The sequence below is a fragment of the Neofelis nebulosa genome, chromosome 3 (genome assembly GCF_028018385.1).
Source record: "Neofelis nebulosa isolate mNeoNeb1 chromosome 3, mNeoNeb1.pri, whole genome shotgun sequence".
NCBI lineage: Eukaryota > Metazoa > Chordata > Mammalia > Carnivora > Felidae > Neofelis > Neofelis nebulosa.
Window position 1 is genome coordinate 22,406,641 of NC_080784.1, and position 19,014 is coordinate 22,425,654.

Below are 19,014 nucleotides of genomic sequence, written 5' to 3' on the forward strand. Positions count from 1 at the left end.
TCTCCTAGCGCCCTGCTCCCGGAATGAAGATGCAGGCCAGCCAATGGGCGCCATGCCTGCTCTCGCACTATCTGGGAGCCTCAAGGGGGTACTTGGTTAGAAAGACAGATTATATATATATATTATATATATATATATTATATATATATACAGATTATATATACATATATACATATATGCATATATATATGCATATATATACATTATATATATATACTATAATTATATATACATAATTATATAATTATAGTATAATTATAATTATATATATATAATATATATATAATCTATGGCTCTGTATAAAGGTTTCAAACTGACTTGATCTTACTTAAAGAAATAATATGACATAGGGTGCCTGGGTGGCTTAGTTGGTTAAGTGTCTGACTTCGGCTCAGGTCATGATCTCATGGGTGGTGAGTTTGAGCCCCACGTCGGGCTCTGGGCTGACAGGTCAGAGCCTGGAGCCTGCTTTGGATTCTGTGTCTCCCTCTCTCTCTGTCCTTCTCCCGCTCGCACCCTATCTCCCTCTCTCTCTCTCTCTCTCTCTCTCACTCAAAAATAAATAAACATTTAAAAAAGAGGAGATAATGTGACATAATGTCAAGCATCGTTTTGTGTATGACTAATCCCACTCTATTATGCCGACTTCTTTAGTTCTGATCCCCAATGTTTCAATGATATCTTCTAGTGTTTGTTTTAAGCTTTGAAATTCCATGGATGTCCTTATAAAGTTATTATGAATACTTTATAGATAGTATCCATATAGTCATTTACTTATTTAACAAATAAGTAAGCACATGCAGGATTCTACGTGCTGAGTATACAATTAATGAACAAGACTTCATTCCCATTCTCAAGTAGCATACAATCTTGTGAGGCAAGTATATATGTAAAAAATGTAGTACAGTTTATGAGGCATGGTATATACATCTACACAGGGTGTCCTGGGGGCAGAGTAGATGGGCATCCAACTCTTCAGTGGGCAAAGGGAGAAAGTGTTGTCATTGGAAGTTTTTCAGACAGGTTGACAGTTGACCTGAAAACAAGCAGGGCACCTGGGTGACTCAGTCAGTTAAGCATCTGACTTCAGCTCAAGTCATGATCTCATAGTTCATGAGTTCAAGTTCCATATCGGGTGAGTACGAGCCCCACTTCTCTCTCTCTCTGCCCCTTGTGGGATTCTCTCTCTCTCTCTCTCTCTGCTCTTTGCTCACTTGTGCCCTTTCTCTCTCTCTCTCTCCAAAAAAAAAAAAAGAGAGAGAGGAAAGGAAATATTTTTTTAAATAAGAGAAGCATGAAAATGGCAACTTAGTATTTGGAAAAAATATGTGCAGAAGAATAGAGACCCAAGGGAGCCTGGTATAACTGGTAAGTGGAAGGTAATTTGCTTATGACTAGTATACAGTTAGTTTTGACTTTATCATTGGTGATGTAGAAGTTGTGGTATGGAAGCAAAATGACCAGATTTGAGCGTTAGGCAGATCACTTCGGTGGCAGTCACTGTGGAAGATGATTGAGAGAAAGTGGCACTTACGTATATGTAGGTGCATAGATGTGTGTGCATGTGTATGTGTGTGCATGTGTATATGTGTGTATAAACGGAAATGTCTAGGAAAAAGCTATACCCAGAAGGGAATCTGAGTAAGACTGGCTAGCTGAGAAGAGGGAGTAAATCTGTAAATGGACAGCTATACGTGAGTTCTAATTTTGAATTAGGTAAAAGGCTCATGTGCTTATACAAATTCACATGGCATGTGCATTTCCTCACTTAGGGCTCTGTTTGCAAGCTTAAAGCCTCTAGCATTTCTAATATGTGTACACAGATGCCACCTGGATAGAATGTTTGTTGGTTCACACACAAAAATACAGTGCTGATCTCAGAGCCATCTGTCATATGCTTGGCTAGATGGTGTTACAAAATTTGCAGATCTTTGAGGCAGCTCACAAGTGAGATGCTGAAATAATATAGAATCATATTTCAAGCTTGGGGAGGACTTAGAACTATTTGATTCTTCCAGTTAATGGAATTATTTATTTTTAAACCTTACTTGTTGAGTCCATGATCAAAGATACAGTATAAGAAAAGTAGGGAACTAGTCCTTCTGGCTTCCTTTCCTGCTTCCCTATATCTTTTTGTTGTATGTTTCTACCAGGCTCCGTGCTACATGATGGTGATGTCAGGAAGGCTAAGACCCGGATCCCAACCTCATGGAACTCAATTTCTCTGAGATAAAGTAGATAGGACAAGAAGTAGATATAATGCAATTTAATAATATGATAACAGCATGACAAAAAGTAAGTAGAATGGAATATAATAAGTACTATGATAATAGTATGAGCCAAGATTTGGGAGAACAGAGAAATGAACATTTAATTATTGTTGCCCAGCAGAATTGTGGGAGTCTTTATAGAGGATATGACACCTGACCAGGTTGTTGAAGGAGGAACAAGATTTTGCTTTGTTAGATCAGCAGGGAATTGCAAACCTGAGACAGACCACATTCCCTTGCCTTTCAATAAGAGCCTACTGAGTCTGTGTTCAATGTCTCAAGAACTTGAGGACATATGTTAATGCTGAAATAACAGACTAATTAAATTCTAAAATTGGATTAAAAACTTGGACTCAAGTCTGGGTATGATGATGATATGGGGAAGGAAAAGAGAAATAGTATTTGTTGATTGCTACTATTCTAAGTGCTTAATATTGCTGATCTCAATCTAACAATCAGTGAAGTAGGTATTAATACTTATTCATTTTTAAAGATAAGAAAAATGATCAAGGCTACTCAGCAGTAATTGCCAATATTTGGACTTGGATCGTTCTGACTGAAAAAGTCAACAAAGTTTTCTCTGCACCCTGTTCCCTCTATGCACCTTCCTTGAATATGTGCATACATATATACACAAATACATAACATTATAAACAAACAAAAATACATACATACGTAAGTCCACATCCATGTATATATTCTTTATGTTCTTTACCATAGTATGAATCTATGTTGCTGGGATACTTTTTTCCACTAACTCAAATGATTTGGAAATAAAATATAAATACTTTATTAGGGAATAACTTAGGGGTTGTATGTGAATGGACATTACCAAGCCTAATTCTGGTTTGAACCGTGCTCTTTTGTCTGATTTTGGTACAAAATATTAGTAGGACAGTCTGTACTTGTGGCAAGACTCAGCCTATCACCAACTCCTTTTATTGAGAGGCTTTCAACACATAGCTGCCTTACTGTTTACTAACGCTTACAAGTGTTAAAATCTTTCATGTCAACAGTTTGGGGATCTGGCTGTTGAGTCAATGGGGGCATTTTGTTGACTTCATAGGGTTTTTACAAAGGAGATCAAAGGGATGCATTATGTTTCAATACATAACTTTATAGGACAGATGGAATCCACCTTGAAAGACCTATGACACTTAAAGCCAGATTACCAAAAGTTTCAGACACTAAAACCTATTAGCTTCCTCGAAACTTATCCTCACAGTCGGCACATTTCAGCTTCATTTATAGGTAGTGGGCAATCCAGTTTGAGTTTTAACTACCGCCAAAGTTCAAGCACGGGTTAGGAGGATGGCCACGGAGGGGTGGTTTGTTCTGGAGACGTTCTGGTCTCCTACGTGCACTTGCTCTTTTGAATGGTAATTATACGTAAATGACTAAGTCACTTCATTTCAATAGAAACATTACCCAGTCACAACTGTTGGGAAGAATTCCAGAGCTTGATATTTGGCTAGGTGGTAGCTTCACAAATCTGTTCTGTCTCTCTTAAGAAAAGAGCACGAAAGAAAGTTGTTTGTTTTTCATCTTCCAGAAACTCCAAAGAGATTCTGCTCCTGTCCGCATCTGTCATCAGAAACGCACACAAACTTTTAGCTTCCCCCTTCTAGCCTTGAAACAAATTGCAGTGTTAGAAATGACGGTGGTGTACCTGAATATCCCTATTTTTTTATCGATGAAAAAAAAAAGAATTCTGTGCATCCAAATCATTATTAAAGCTCCTCAAAAATCTTGTTTTGTGAAATCCTTTTAGATGCATAGGGTAATTTGAAATAATTATTTTATAAATTAAAATGCTTTAAAGACGTCTTATTGTTTGGTGACGTAGACATTTAACCCAGTGTTTGAAAAACATTTTTAGATGTAATTAAGTACCAATTGCTTTAACATATACAAAGTCCTAATACTTTATTATCTTTTACACATACTGCTATTTTAAGTGGTATTACAAGTGAAGTCTTTCAGATTTTCTATAATGTGATACTTTCAGTTACACAATTATTAGAATTTTTATTTTTCTCTTACTTTAAGCAGCTTGGTTAAACATTTCCCAAACAGGTTCTGTACCTGTTCATTTCTTAGTGACTCATCCATTTATCACCTCAAGGTTTCAAAAGAGTAGATTAAAACAATTGTATACTATTTTTAAAATGATACGAATACACGCGACATTAAATTAAGTATGCAAATAAGTGTTTAAAGACTATAAACTACATACGTGTCTGGTATTCATAAGATAACTGTTTTTCAAAATTCTTTTTCCAGAAATATACATAGGCTGTATTTATGCTTGATACATTTTCTAGTAATAACGTAAAAATTAGCTACCATAACTGCTACTGAATGTCGTACATTTAGATTCCTTTAAATAATAATTTATCTTCCTTTGGTGTTTTTAGAAATTTGCCTTCCCCTCCCCCCATTTTTGTTTAGGAGCAAACTAAATTTTTTTTTTTTTCTATTAGTGTATAGTTTCCTTCCAAACATGTTGCCAGATAAACCCTATGACTCGGCACATAAACCTCGGAATACGCAGAAGTTTTGTTCGCCTGTTCTGCGCATCACCCTTTGAAGAGTGTGTTTTTCCACTTCTGTCCTGCGGGGACCCATCACGAGCAGAAGAGGTGAAAGGCATCCGCCCATCCGACAGGTGTGTAGGCCAAAGTCTCCGTCTCCCTTTGTTGGCGGCTCTGAAATGCAGGTGTTGAACACCAGTATCATCATTCCGTTTGATAGTTCGGCTTTTGTGTGTGTCAGGTGGGGACATTTACACTAAATCTGAAGGGGAAAACCTCTCATGACTTTGTTGTCTAGTCTGAGAAGCATAAAACAGATTTTTTTTTTTTTGACTGGTTTTAAAGCTGAAAAGATTGGTGTGGCTTTACCTGTCAAGCTTCTAGGTAGAAGTCTTGTTTTAACTTGACCATAAAACAGATCCAATTTATTCCTTATATAAAAAAAAAATAAACATTAAACGGTTCTAAGTGGAACACTAGATATTTCCAGGATTTAACCAAGAGATCTCGGGTGAAGTGAATGCTTTGCCGTGATTGGAAAATACACCACCTTTTAAGACACTTGTATTTGTCTAGATCCTTTGGGTTTAAATTATAATTGTACTTTGTTTTTTATCACACTATCTGTCGCCTTAAATTAAGATGTATGTAGCACCAGGTCAGAGGGACTCAAGAAAGTCTCCCTTTAAAATGCCAAAATTATCTCTAGTATCTCTTGGGCTCCCTGGATCCTATCCAGCTGTCACTTCTGCTCCATGATTCATTCTTATAACGTTAACCAGCTGTTGATTTAAAAATCTATTGTTGCTGGAGTTCACGGCAGGAGTTTTGGTTCTTTCTGAAATAGGGTGAACAATATAATAATGATTTTACACTCTTTCTACAAAAATATGTTATTGTCATTCTGATTCTTCAATCCTGGTGGAAAAGGACGTCTATTATGCTTTGAATTATTTTCATGTCGGAGCATGTCTAAGATGGAAAAATGATTACTGTGTTTGCATCTCATGGAAAAGTACCAGGGCTCCAGAGTATCAACATGTGACAACATGTATTTCCCTAAATATCTTAGTATCACATGTTCCTTTCTTTTTTTATCTGTTAACATTTCTCTTTCACCCAAGAGGCCACATCACTCAACAAACGTCAATAATTTGGTAAACTAGACAGCTTTTGTTCTTCCAATTAACTAAATTCATTTATCTTTTAAATCACGGAAATTGGTAGTAAAGTGAAGCCATTTTATTCAAGGACTTACAAATATCCTTTAAATATTATTAATGTTAAGCCTCGCTTATGATACAAGTTAAATATTTGAGTACTGTAATAAAAAATTTAATGTAAAGATTGAATAACTACGTAGATTATAATATTGATAAGAGCTATGATTTATTTTGGGTCCCACTCTGTGTCAAATGACCCCTTTAATCTTTCTACCAAGAATTATTCCAAGTAAGAAAGAGCTGAGAATAGGAAAATTTAAGTAACTTTTAGTCACTCAGCTAATTCAAACCCAGCCCCATCTGATTCTCAGCTTCTCTTATCAGGTGGTAGGTATTGCTTCTCGGTGAAGTAGGAAAATAACACTGTGAAAAAGAAGGAAATAGGGACACCTGGGTGGCTCAGTCGGTTCAGCGTCCAATTCTTGATTTCATCTCAGGTCATGATCTCACGGTTCATGAAACGTGACAGAATGGAGTCTGCTTGGGATTCTCTCTCTCCCTCTGCCCCTCCCCCACTCATTCTGTCTCTCTCTTACTCTCTCGGCTCCCTTCCCACTCACTTGTCTGTCTCTCTCTCAAAATAAATAAACATTAAAAAATAAATAAAAAGAAAGAATTATGTAATAGGGTGTTAGAACGAATTGCATTTGCAGGTTAGAGTACATTCATTAACAAAATCTGCATTAGATTGCCTTACCAAAAGATTTCTAATACACACACGCGCGCACGCACACACACACACACACACACACACACACACACACACACACACACTTGCTTTAAGAGTTTATATAGGAAAACTGAATTGGTGATAGTGTAGTGCCCACTTCCAATGTGCTTGACATGGATGGTTTCTTTCGATTGTCATAACAACCCTAAGAGGTAAATTATGATTCCCATGTTACACAGATGAATACAATGAAGGCTACTAATTTAACAAGCAAGTGGGAAAGCCGGGTTTTGAACTTAAGCCTCTTTTAACTCTACGAGCTAGAGCTAGGCTGTACTGCAAGCTAGTCTCACTCTGTAGATCAGCGTTTACTACACAAATGTGAATGTGAAAGATTCACAGCGTTTGAGCTTAAATTAGAAAAAAAAATTTAATGTTTATTTATTTTTGAGAGAGAGAATGCGAGTGGGGAAAGGGCAGAGAGAGAGGGAGACAGAATCTGAAGCAGTCTTCAGACTCCAAGCTGTCAGCACAGGGCCTGACATGGGTTCAAACTCAAGAACTGCGAGATCACGACCTGAGCCGAAGTCGGACGCTTAACCGACTGAGCCACCCAGGTGCCCCTGAGGTTATACTGAGTCCAAGGTATATTTACAAACGTTTTATGCATTTGTTTAATTAAATCTAGTATGAATGTGTGTGCGTATGGTTGTGTGATTTGACACTGTCCCCCCAAATTAATAGGGGAAAAATCCCAGCAGTTAATGAGGGATTCTAGTCCAGTTTTTGAAGTTTTACTGTATCTTGAACTTACCGCTGAAAGAAGAGAATACTGGGAAAAGAAGAGCCAGGAAGCCCGGCCCTTCCTTCTTAGACGCCCCTGCCGCCTGATCGTGCCCCTCGGCTTTGGTGAGAGTGCTTGCACAGATCTGCTCACAATTTGGACGACACACTGTTGTTCTTCATGTTCTCTGTGGTAATGTTGCTGCCTGCGGTGCTTACGAATTTTGTGGTTATTTTGTTTCTACTGTTCTTCTAAGCATTTTTCCTCGGCCTTTGTAGTGTATCAGAAGAATGCAGAGAAATGAAACCGATTTCCTGTGTTCAAATGAGTGAACAACCACAAACTGACGAGCCCCTCTGTGCTTACACACCGGAGGCTCAGCAGGTGTGTGGTTGCCACTTTTAATTCAATATTGCACTTCCTCCTCATCAGAACTTACTTTATATCCTGAATGATTTTTCCATTTGGTTTTTGTATTCTTCCCAGTATGATTAGCAGCTGTGTGATTAACATAAACGATACAGGGACTAGATTCACTCCAGGCAAGATGAAGGGTAACTTCTAAATCCAGGTCTGTTAAGCACTTCTTTCTAACCTTAAAAATTTTCTTTTGCAGACCCAGCTTATTATATGTAGCTAGGTTTCAATCTTTCTTATTATAGAGTTCATATTCAACCTCATATTAATGAATTTAATATGATTAAAATATAGTAGTAAGGCTCCAGTACATGCTGCTTGAATAATGGCTTAATTAAGCCTAATGTGCTTGTGTTTATAAACCCATAAACATGTTGCCCCACCTGAATCTGTAATATTTTTATATAATTAAAAACATATAATTTGTAGGCACCTGGGAGGCTTAGTCAGTTAAGTGGTAGACCTTTTTTTAATGCTCATTTATTTTTTTTTTTTATTTTTTTTTTTTATTTTTTTTTTTTATTTTTGGGACAGAGAGAGACAGAGCATGAACGGGGGAGGGGCAGAGAGAGAGAGAGAGACACAGAATCGGAAACAGGCTCCAGGCTCCGAGCCATCAGCCCAGAGCCTGACGCGGGGCTCGAACTCACGGACCGCGAGATCGTGACCTGGCTGAAGTCGGAGGCTTAACCGACTGCGCCACCCATGCGCCCCAAATGCTCATTTATTTTTGAGAGACAGAGAGAGAAAGAGAGAGAGAGAGAGAGAGATAGGCAGAGAGAGAGGGAGACATAAAATCCAAAGCCAGCTCCGGGCTCTGTGCTGACAGAGCCCGATGTGGGGCTCGAACTCACAGACCACAAGATCGTGACCTGAGCCAAAATTGGCTGCTCAACTGACTGAACTACCCAGGTAAAGTGGTTGATTTCTGGGTTTGGCTCAGGTCATGATTTCCTGGCTGGTGAGTTCGAGCCCTGCATCCAGCTCTGCACTCACAGCATGGAGCCTGCTTGGGATTCTGTCTCTTCTTCTCCTCTCTCTGTCCCTCCCATACTGGTGCTGTCTCTCTTTTTCTCAAAATAAGTAAAAATAAACTTAAAAAAAAATAATTTGTTTTTTTCACATGCAAGTAAACCTTAAGAAAATTATATACTGATAAGTTTCTGGAAATTAGTTCAATTTTTAAGATAATTTTCTTTTCTCTCTTATTCTTTTGGAAATACCATCGTTTGTTGTTTTCTCAGTTGTTCCAGGATACTTTGAAGTAAAGGCAACCTGTCAAACCAAAGTATGGTGTTTTATATTAAATAAGTTATTGTATAAGATTATATATAAAACAGAAATGCCTTTGGGTACTGTGTAACTGTTGTGAAAGAGTTGGGTAGATGTACCCAACAGATCATATTTTTAATATTTATAATTGCTTTATGTGACTCAAGATCCAGAAAGTTTATAATTTTTTTAATGTTTATTTATTTTTGAGAGAGAGAGAGAGAGAGAGAGAGAGAGAGAGAGAGAGAGAACGAGCAGGGGAGGGGCAGAGAGAGAGAGAGAGAGAGAGAGAGAATATCCCAAGCAGGCTCCATGCTGTTCACACAGAACCTGACGTGGGTCTCAAACTCATTAACTATGAGATCATGACCTGAGCCAAAATCAAGAGTTGGACGTGTAACTGACTGAGCCACTCACAAGCCCCAAGATCCAAATAAGTTTAAAACATTGTGATTAATAAAAGCTCTTGAGGATCTCCTAATCTCAGATTCCTCTTCCATTCTTTGCAATTTATTTTCTCTAGTTTTATTGAGATATTATTGACATAATACATTCCGTAAGATGCACAGTATGTTTTGATACACTTACATGTTGCAGAATGCTTGCTCTCGTAGCTTTGGCTGACACTTCCATCACCACACATTATTATCACGTCTCTTTTGTGGTGAGAACATTTGAGAGCTCTCGTAGCAACGACTAACTATTATCACCATGGTGTGCACATCACACCCCCAGAATTCACTGATCCTGTAACTGGAAGTTAGTGCTTTTTGGCCAATGGCTCCCCATTTCCAGGTCATATTAACTATCATATTTAACTAGGTAACCATCTTCTTTACTTCCACTGAGAAGTGAGGTCTAATTTTTCTTGAAATAAGCTGTTTTCATCCATCTATTATCTTTTCACTTTTGAAAGGGAAATTTGGATATGAGATATTTTATGTTTTGTTCTCCTTAATCTGTGACATAAAGCAAATAGCACAAGTCCCATGACGAAAGTCAGCTGACTTAATTTCACGGTAAGGAACGCCGAGGAACATGTGACTTCGTACTAGAGTATGACCTTGGCCATGCAGCTTCAGCTGATTGTTGCTATCCAGGCATATCCCCAACTCTTTTAATAAAAGCCAGAAATTTACATTTTTTAATGTGAAAACTTCTAATTTTAGAAGATTGACAATGAGTGAAAAAACACCATGTTTGCTAAAATGACTCGAACAAAGCTCACTGCCAACAGGCCTCCAGTTTGTGGAAACTAGTTTTCTCTTCATACAGCTCGCTCAGAGAAATGGTAGATTGCCAATCAACCCAAGATACGGTATTTCTTCCTCTCCAAATGTTCCCCTTTCTTAGCTTTACTAATGACATTTTTGTTGTTCTTTTAATATAAATATTAGTACCCAAGCATTCAGGTTAGCTATCGTGGAGGTCTGTGGTGGGCCAAAAACTTTAGAACTGATGTAGTCCACTTCCCTCATTTCACAAGTGAGAAAATGGGACAGGAGGGTTTTGTCTTTTTATCTCCTTTATTTTATGATTTGGCCAGTAACATTCTTTGCCGGGGATTTTCCCCACAAAGTCGATTTCAGTTTAGTTCACTGGACTTACACTGTGGTATTCTCAGAATATAGTTTCTGAAAAAAAAATAAATCTAGTTTACTTTCCAAGAGTTCCTGTTGCATTGTCCACTTTGTCCTTTAGTATCCCATTTGTGAGAAACCTCAGTAGAGAAACTTCGACTGAATCTCAGTGTAAGGATAAACATTGCTTCTTGGAGGCAATCAGGATGTCCAGTCTTATGATCGGTTTGGATACTGGAGTCTGTGTTTCCTCTGTATTTTGACCTCTGTTGACCCTTAGGGAAGTCAGGGCCGAATTAGCAATTGACGTTTAGTAACTGACTTTAGGACTTTAAGGCCTGCTTTTATGTGCTTACAATTTTTCACGGTCTTTTTACTGGGAGAGTCTCTTTCTCTCTGATTATATATATTTTATTATTTTGTATTATATATATTTTTATAAGTCCTATAAAATATTTTGTAGAAATGCTTGGAATATAAATAAATATGTAAACTTACATTTATAAATGCAGGCATATGCATATACACATTTGTACGAAGTCAAATATTCAGAGCAGGTGGTATGCTATTATGTTCTTTATGGACAGTCATCCACTAGCTTTAGTAATTATCACTTTTCAAAATTAATAACCCACAATAAGCACCCAATCTATTTTTTAATGAATTGATTTCTCTAACATGTGTATCATGCAAAGAGTGAATGATTAACCAAACAATTTCTCATTATTAAGGGCAGGATGCTATTTTTCAGGACGGCATAGGAAAGTGCCTCTAGAATGGCTATCCCCTTTGTATTTAGGTTTTTTAAATTCATCAGCTTTGCCAACCTTGGATTACAGGGTTTCTAGGGTAGGGACAATGTTGCTTTAGTATACATGATACATTGTGTAACACTGTTTCTTACAGATGCTTTCTAAAAGCCTTCAGTGACGGGAGCAGCTGGATAATTTTCTTTTTCTTTTTCACATTTATTTATTTTTGAGAGACAGCGAGACAGAGTGCAAGTGGGGGAGGGGCAGAGAGAAGGGATACAGAATCCGAAGCAGGCTCCAGGCTCTGGGATGTCAGCGCACAGCCCGACGCGGGGCTCAAACTCATGGACCGTGAGGTCATGACCTAAGCTGAAGTCTGACGCTTAACCGACTGAGCCACCCAGGCACCCCAGGATAATTATCATTTTTATGGGAGAGTGTTGTAGCTCTTATTTTCAAAAGGAATGGAAATAACTCAAAACATGATTCAAAACCTGCCTTGTTCCAGGTACTTGGTGTATTTTCTCACTGCATTTATCAATATTCTCACAAAATAGGTTATTACCCTCCTTCTGATTGGCTAGAAAACTAAATCTCTGACCTGCCTTAGGTCACGTAATAAGCAGCGACTTCCCAGCTGGCCATCAAATTCCATCCATCCACCTTTGTATGGCACTGGTTTTTGGGAAGAGTAATTTAGGGGATTTGTCTGACTCAGTTTTATGCTCACCTCTCAACTGCCCACCTGCGCAATGTGTCTTTAATGTTCAGATAAAGAAAAGATTTGGTAGGGATGGAAGTCAATGTTCACATAGGTCCAACGATAGTGTGATTAGAGGTGCTTATACATCTGTCTCAGCCGAACCCGTGTAACAAAAATATTTAATTTAGAATAAGCATGATTCAGAATAATTCTATCTTCCTTATAAGTGTTTAATTCAACTCCCAAGTGCCCCTGGTTTGATTAATAATCTTGAGTATGAAACATTTAAATTTCTAATTAGTTAAATATAAAAGTCAGAGGAGTTATCTTTGCCTTAATCATGCCCCAGGCTAGGCTCCCACCCTTTCTCCTAGGACTTGTGACTTACTAATAGTAAAAAGTCTTTACTATCTATTCTATATTTTTATCTCTTTATATACTTATAGCAGATAATTCTATTGGAATGATTAGGACTTAGCTTGGAGCTAAACATTCTTATCTAATTAGTTTAATATCTTAAATAATGCTAATGTAATTTTAGACCAATTGGATTGATTTTCTAATAGACTCCTGAGTGACAAATGGCTGACCCAGAGACATGGGCACATAGTTGTGCGTTATAAATTCCTGAAAGATGGGGACTTTGCTGGCTATCCATTTTTTTTCTATTGTGATTAATGCCATGATAAATAATTTCAGTTTCAACTAAATAATTTCATTAGCTAAAACAATATCAGAGGAAAAAATAATTTCAGTTCCCTTTTATTTCTTCTTCCTTTTTTTCTTTTTTCTTTTTTTGGATTGTGAAAATTTTCAATAGGCATGTGTTACTTAATCTATCAAGAAAAAACCGTGGAACTATTATCATTTTAAATAAGTAAAAAGGAAGCAGTGATACTGTAGGCTATGTGTTTGTGGATCAAGCAGTAGATTGAAATAATGCCTCAGGGAAAAAAAGCATTTTGTTGTTGTTGTTGTTGTTGTTGTTGTTGTTGTTGTTGTATAGATTAGAATGCATTTACAAAAAAGCAGCCTGAATACAGAATAAACAACATTTGGCACACTAAGAGTTGAGCTCGTACTAAGATTCGAGTTTTCATATTTTGCCTTTATAGGAGAACTATAGACTCAAATTCTAGTGACAATATTATTTATATTGTGTAGGGTGAAAAGATTTTGTGAGTTTTGGTTATCACCATTTGAAATTCTCTAAGTTAGTTGAGACAGAAAGTGCAAGAATAACTTTGGCTGTGGAATAAAAGCTGGACTCAATCCTAACAGGGGTGTTTTTGGTGTTTTCAACCTCAGGATTCAATACAAAGTGATTATATGATACGAATTTGAAATGAAGAAAATTTGGGCTCGTAACCTTTGGGCTTTATCTAAAAAACAAGCTAATAAAAAGCCCAACCCTGTCCCTTACCATCAATAGTTTTCAAAAACATATTTTGATATTTATTAGTTCACCTTCAAAATAGATACAGATGAATCTGGAGAAGAGAAACCCCATTCAAACAAGTAAGGACACACAGGGATTTAAGGTGATATCTCTAATGAAATACAGAGCTTCAGTACTGTGAGAAAATTAAGACTTGGGCCAAGAATCAAAGAGGAGCTGAAGAGTGTTCAGAAGGCGTTTTTATAGTCTGGGATCAAGGGGGTTTCATCTGCTGAAGTGTCGACGACCAGTAATGGTCTGTTAATCCATGAGGAGCTTTTATATTGTTTTCTTTGCAGTTGCTGAGACTGTTAAAGCTTAAGAGTAAGAGGTTGCAGGCTGGAAGTCAGATGAGCTCCAGAGGGAAGATGTCCCACCTTAATTCAGTGCCATTCGATGCAGGAGGGCACGGAATGCTTTTAGGGTTCCCTTCAAGGTTAAAGAGGTCATCTACTCTCAGTTGCTTCATTGACATTTGAGGGACAAAAAAAAATTAGAGAAAGAAAGAAAGAAAGAAAAAGATACAGAAGCATAGTGAGCTATTCAGGTTTCTGAATCAAGAGTAATGGTTGCATTTAATTTTTTTTTTTTTTTTTTTTTTGGATACATGGCATTTGATTCTTCCATGCTGAAGTGACCTACAGTGGCCAGTATAAATTTGGTATACGTTTGCATATCATTTACTTTGAATGTTTATGAAGAAACCTTAGGGTCTTCATAGTAAATATTGATGTTTTAATACTGGAATTTAGTCTTAATTAAAAAAAGAAAGTGATTAAAAGCTGCTTGTTTTTATTTTGAATACAGCAGTACCACATCTTACCGGGGGGCTAACTTCTCAAGTTAGAGCATGCAAAAATCACATGGAATCAAAATTATGCTTGAAAACTCCTTACCTCTTCCACAAAGTACAGCATATCTGGTTTTCTGTAAACAGCCTGTACAATAATTATGTACATACTAAAATATATAACAAAGAGCATATAAAGTATAATTTCACATTATATAAGATTTCTCCATTGCATCTTTATTGTTGTTATTATTTTTGCCAAACGCATTGTTTCTGCAAGCTAAGTATGCATCTGAAGAAACACCAATTACATATCTGGTTAAGTGAAAGGAAAAAGCTCTTTGGTTTTCAAATGTCGGTGTAGTAAGAATAACCAAAAGATAAATGTTGCCTTGGCATATTTAATCAATAGCGAGATTCTGTTTATCTATTAAATCATCACCATTGGTCTCAGTATGGGAGAAGGGAAATGCTGAGTTCTCTAAAACCCCATCCCAAATGGCTTTGAAAGATGATTTCAGCAATTAGATCTATGAAGTAATTTAATGAAACATCCTCAATTTTATCCTCTCCTTTCTGTTAAAAATTTAGAAAACACCAAGTAAATCTCCCAATAAATGAACTACTGAGAGTACTTAAAATTCTAGTTAAAGGCAAAGATACAAAATCTCTATACTTTTCCTACTTTTTTCCACCATTGACTTATCTGCAAACCTCTCCTACTTTAAAATGATCACCACTACCATAGGGGACATGATTTTTATTAGCTCAAAAAAAAAGTCCCCCACCCCATTTTATCTTTAGAGTACCTCATGGTAGGAAGACAGGCTAAATTAAACAGAAGTACTTAATACTTTAAGAAAAATATTTTCATATTTTAGCTATTCCATACTGAGTGTTATATGCTACCATGGCAACATCTTCCCCTCCATGGCTATTGTTTAGAAATCTAAATGATCGTGGCTGTTAGTTAAGAAAGTGGTGCTCAGATTTGACCAAGGTGAAAGGTGAAATCAGGCCAAGGTGAAGGCAGTGGTGGCCTTGGGTCTGAGTCTGGCCTCCACACACGACGTACAATGTGCATCTCTGGAACGTGGTTATAAGGGTTAAAAAAAAGTAATCTTTGGAAGTTCTTTATACACCTGAAAGCATTGAAATTCTATGATTTGAAGGCAGTATTGTATAGTGTAGAATAAGAGTGTTATTGCTGCAAAGTAAACCTTAAAACCCCAGCTCTTTAACAAATGGTGTTAGCTCTCCTGGCTTAGCTAATTTCATTAAACCCTAGATTGATAATCAGTAACAAGAACACACTAACAGTATCTACCGGGCAAAGATGTGAAGATTAAATAAAATAATGCACATAAAACTTACGGCTCCGTGCTTACCACATGGTATGTAGTCAATGCCTGTTTTTAAAATTATAATTTGTTAAAATTCTCAGGTTCTAAGGAAGTTTCATAGCACATGTAAACAAAAACATATTTTCTTAGTCTACAGAGTATCATAGTCTTTGAATAGTTTTACAAATAAAATGTAACACAATTTGAGAAACAATAATCGGGGCACCTGGGTGGCTCAGTTGGTTAAGCATCCAATTTCAGTTCAGGTCACGATTTCACGGTTTGTGAGGTCAAGCCCCACGTTGGGCTCTATGCTGACAGCGTGGAGCTGGCTTAGGATTCTCTTTCTCCCTGTTTCTCTGCCCCTACCAGGCTCGTGTGTGCACTCTCTCTCTCTCAAAATAAATAAATAAGATAAACTTAAAAAAAAAAAAACAACAATAATCAAATGGCATATCGTTCATTAATTGTACTCTGTCCTCTTGAATTTTCTACCATCATCAGGTTCATCAGTTTCCAAAGACTCAGCAGCTGGCTGAAGGGATCTTTTAGAGTTATCTGCTTTCAGCCTAAATCCTTTTCTATGAGGGGATCCTTTCTGAGAGGAATGGGGCAGGGGTTGACTTCTTTACTTTGTTAACGTGTGTGTGTGTGTGTGTGTGTAGTAGACAGACATCGAAGATAACCCACCTTAATGTGAGATGAGTTGTAATAGCTCATATCTTAGTGAAGCCATCTGCCAGAAAGTAATGGTAGCAGACTTTGGTACATGAAGCAGTCTCCTACAATTAATCAGCAAATTCACTAATTGCCTCTCATTTGCATATCTTGAAAAATAATAATTTCAAAATCTGAGTTCCTATTAAGATATGAAATCAGTATGAAATCGAAGCATATTAATGCAATTTAAATATAGTGTCATTTGTTAATTAGCCCAATAGTTTAACATGGATTAAGCAGTACAGATCAAATAAACCAATACTTAGATCTTTCTCTTTACACCTTTATTTTCCATCTCTCTAATCTCCTCATGAGTTTTACCAGTTAATCTTTGCTTAATATGTACATACTATACATTTCAGAATTCAAGGAAGTTTTGTTAGATACTGTAATAAATTTACCTATAAACATGTATGACTTCCAAGGCTTCTCCATGCTACTCAATTTTTATCTGGGTTTGTCCTTGGGTTTCTAGAATATATGTACTTGGCATTACCTAAGATTATGTAAGATTACAGACCTGTTTATTGCATCATAGGACCTAAAGGGAAACTTTCTCATGAGAAAGACTGAAGTGGATTATATTGACTACTCAAATATGTGGTCAGTTTTACTGTGATTATTATTGTTTCTTAAATGGTAGCTGGAAGAAAATAGGGGTGAGCCTATTGAGTTTCAACCCTTTGAGTTCTTTATTTTGTGTTTTTTTTCACTTTTACAATTGGATCAAGGAGTGAAATTGATATATTTAGTAATTAGTATTGATATAAATTAATATGTAGATCACAATTTTAAAATACATGACCTTTTTCTCCAAATACTAATATAAAATGTAATACTGCTTACCAAGTGATTGAAGGTGAAGTGCAACACATCAAATTATTCAATAATTTTCAGAACACTTGAATCCAATTACTTGAAATGGTTGACTCATCTTGGAAACTGTTGACGAAATCTCTTCGTGTTATTTGACCGTTCCTAGCTAAATGATGCCCCTGAATCATGATCTGTCATGGAAACTGTCATGCAACAAGACAAAATGGCTAAGTGGCCACACACTACCTCGCCTCAAGACTGGACTGTCTCCCAACAAGCTAGTTCCTTTCCTGGGAGGAGGGTCTACAAGTTAACTATTATTTGTCAGTAATCACATCCGTCTTCCATTTCTTCCCAGTTAAATTGGTATTCAGTTGACTTCCAGCTTCTGTAAGTAGAGAATTTCTTTAACATCAGTGATATGTTAATGATGCCAATTTTTTTCTCAGCTTCTGCTGAATTTGGGGGAATTGTTAAAATTATTTCTTTTTTGTTTTGTTTGTTTCAAGGTTTTAAAAATTTATTCATTTATTTTTGGGAGAGAGAGAGAGCGAACGCACACACAAGTGGGAGAGGGACAGAGTGAGAGGGAGAGAGAATCCTAAGCAGGCTCTGTCAGCATGGAGCCTAACTCGGGGCACGAACCCATGAGCTGTGAGATCATTAACTGAACCGAATCCAAGAGTCAGAGGCTTAACTGAATGAGCCACCTGGGTGCCCCTTGTTTTAAGTTTTTATTTAAATTCTAGTTAGTTAATGTACAGTGTAATAATAATTTCAGGAGTAGAACAAGTGATTCATCACTTACATATAACACCCAGTGCTCATCACAACAAGTGTCCTCCTTAGTACCCGTCACCTGTTGAACCCATCCTCCCCTCCAGCAACCCTCGGTTTGTTCTCTATAGTTAAGAGTCCGTTTCTTGGTTTGCCTCTTTCTCTTTTTTTCCTTTTGCTCATTTATTTTGTTTCTTAAATTCCACCTATGAGTGATATCATGTGGTGTTTGTTTCTCTCCGACTTATTTTGCTTAGCGTAATGCACTCTAGCTCCATCCACATCGTTTCAAACGGCAAGATTTCGTTTTTTATGGCTGAGTAATATTCCATTGTGTATATGTGTGATTGATATATATATTTCTATCTCACAGGTTCTTTATTCACTCACCAGTTGAGAATTTGGGCTCTTTCCATTAAAATGATTTCTAATCATTTTAATTCTTTCTACAACAGACAAATATTAACTATCTATCATATACTAACTAACATAAATTATATATTGGAAGTCATATTTGCTTAAGTGAAACAATCCTTCAGCTTAGAAGAGAGGTATTGTAAATGGTATCATTGAACATGGTCATTTGCAGGCTTCCTGAGATTTTTTTTTACCACAAAACCTCTGCCTCTATTTCCTCACCTGTAAAATACAAATGATGATATTAATCACAATCATCAAATGGGTTAATATATATTTAGAATGGTATTTTATAAAGATAGTTTTATTTTTACTAATCAAATCAAAGCTGTTATGCACACAAGGGATGGGCATTTAGTGAGTTTTTTTGTTTTGTTTTGTTTGTGTGTGTGTGTGGGTGGGTTTTTTTTTTTTTTGCTGGTGAAATGTTTAAATTTTATTCTGGTTGCAGTGGGAAGTCATCAGAGGTTTTTTTTTTTTTTTTTTTTTTTTTTAACTGATTGTACTT

The 19,014-nt window shown here is 36.8% G+C and overlaps 1 long non-coding RNA gene across 1 annotated transcript in view; it reads left to right on the forward strand.

Annotated features, from left to right (window-relative positions):
* The first annotated feature begins 1,275 nt into the window (after positions 1-1,275).
* The window catches only part of LOC131506460 (uncharacterized), a 77,997-nt gene continuing 60,258 nt past the window's right edge, over positions 1,276-19,014 (forward strand). The window contains exons 1-2 of the long non-coding RNA XR_009258952.1: positions 1,276-1,368; positions 4,754-4,938. This is a non-coding gene — a long non-coding RNA (uncharacterized LOC131506460). The remainder of the gene's footprint in view (positions 1,369-4,753; positions 4,939-19,014) is intronic.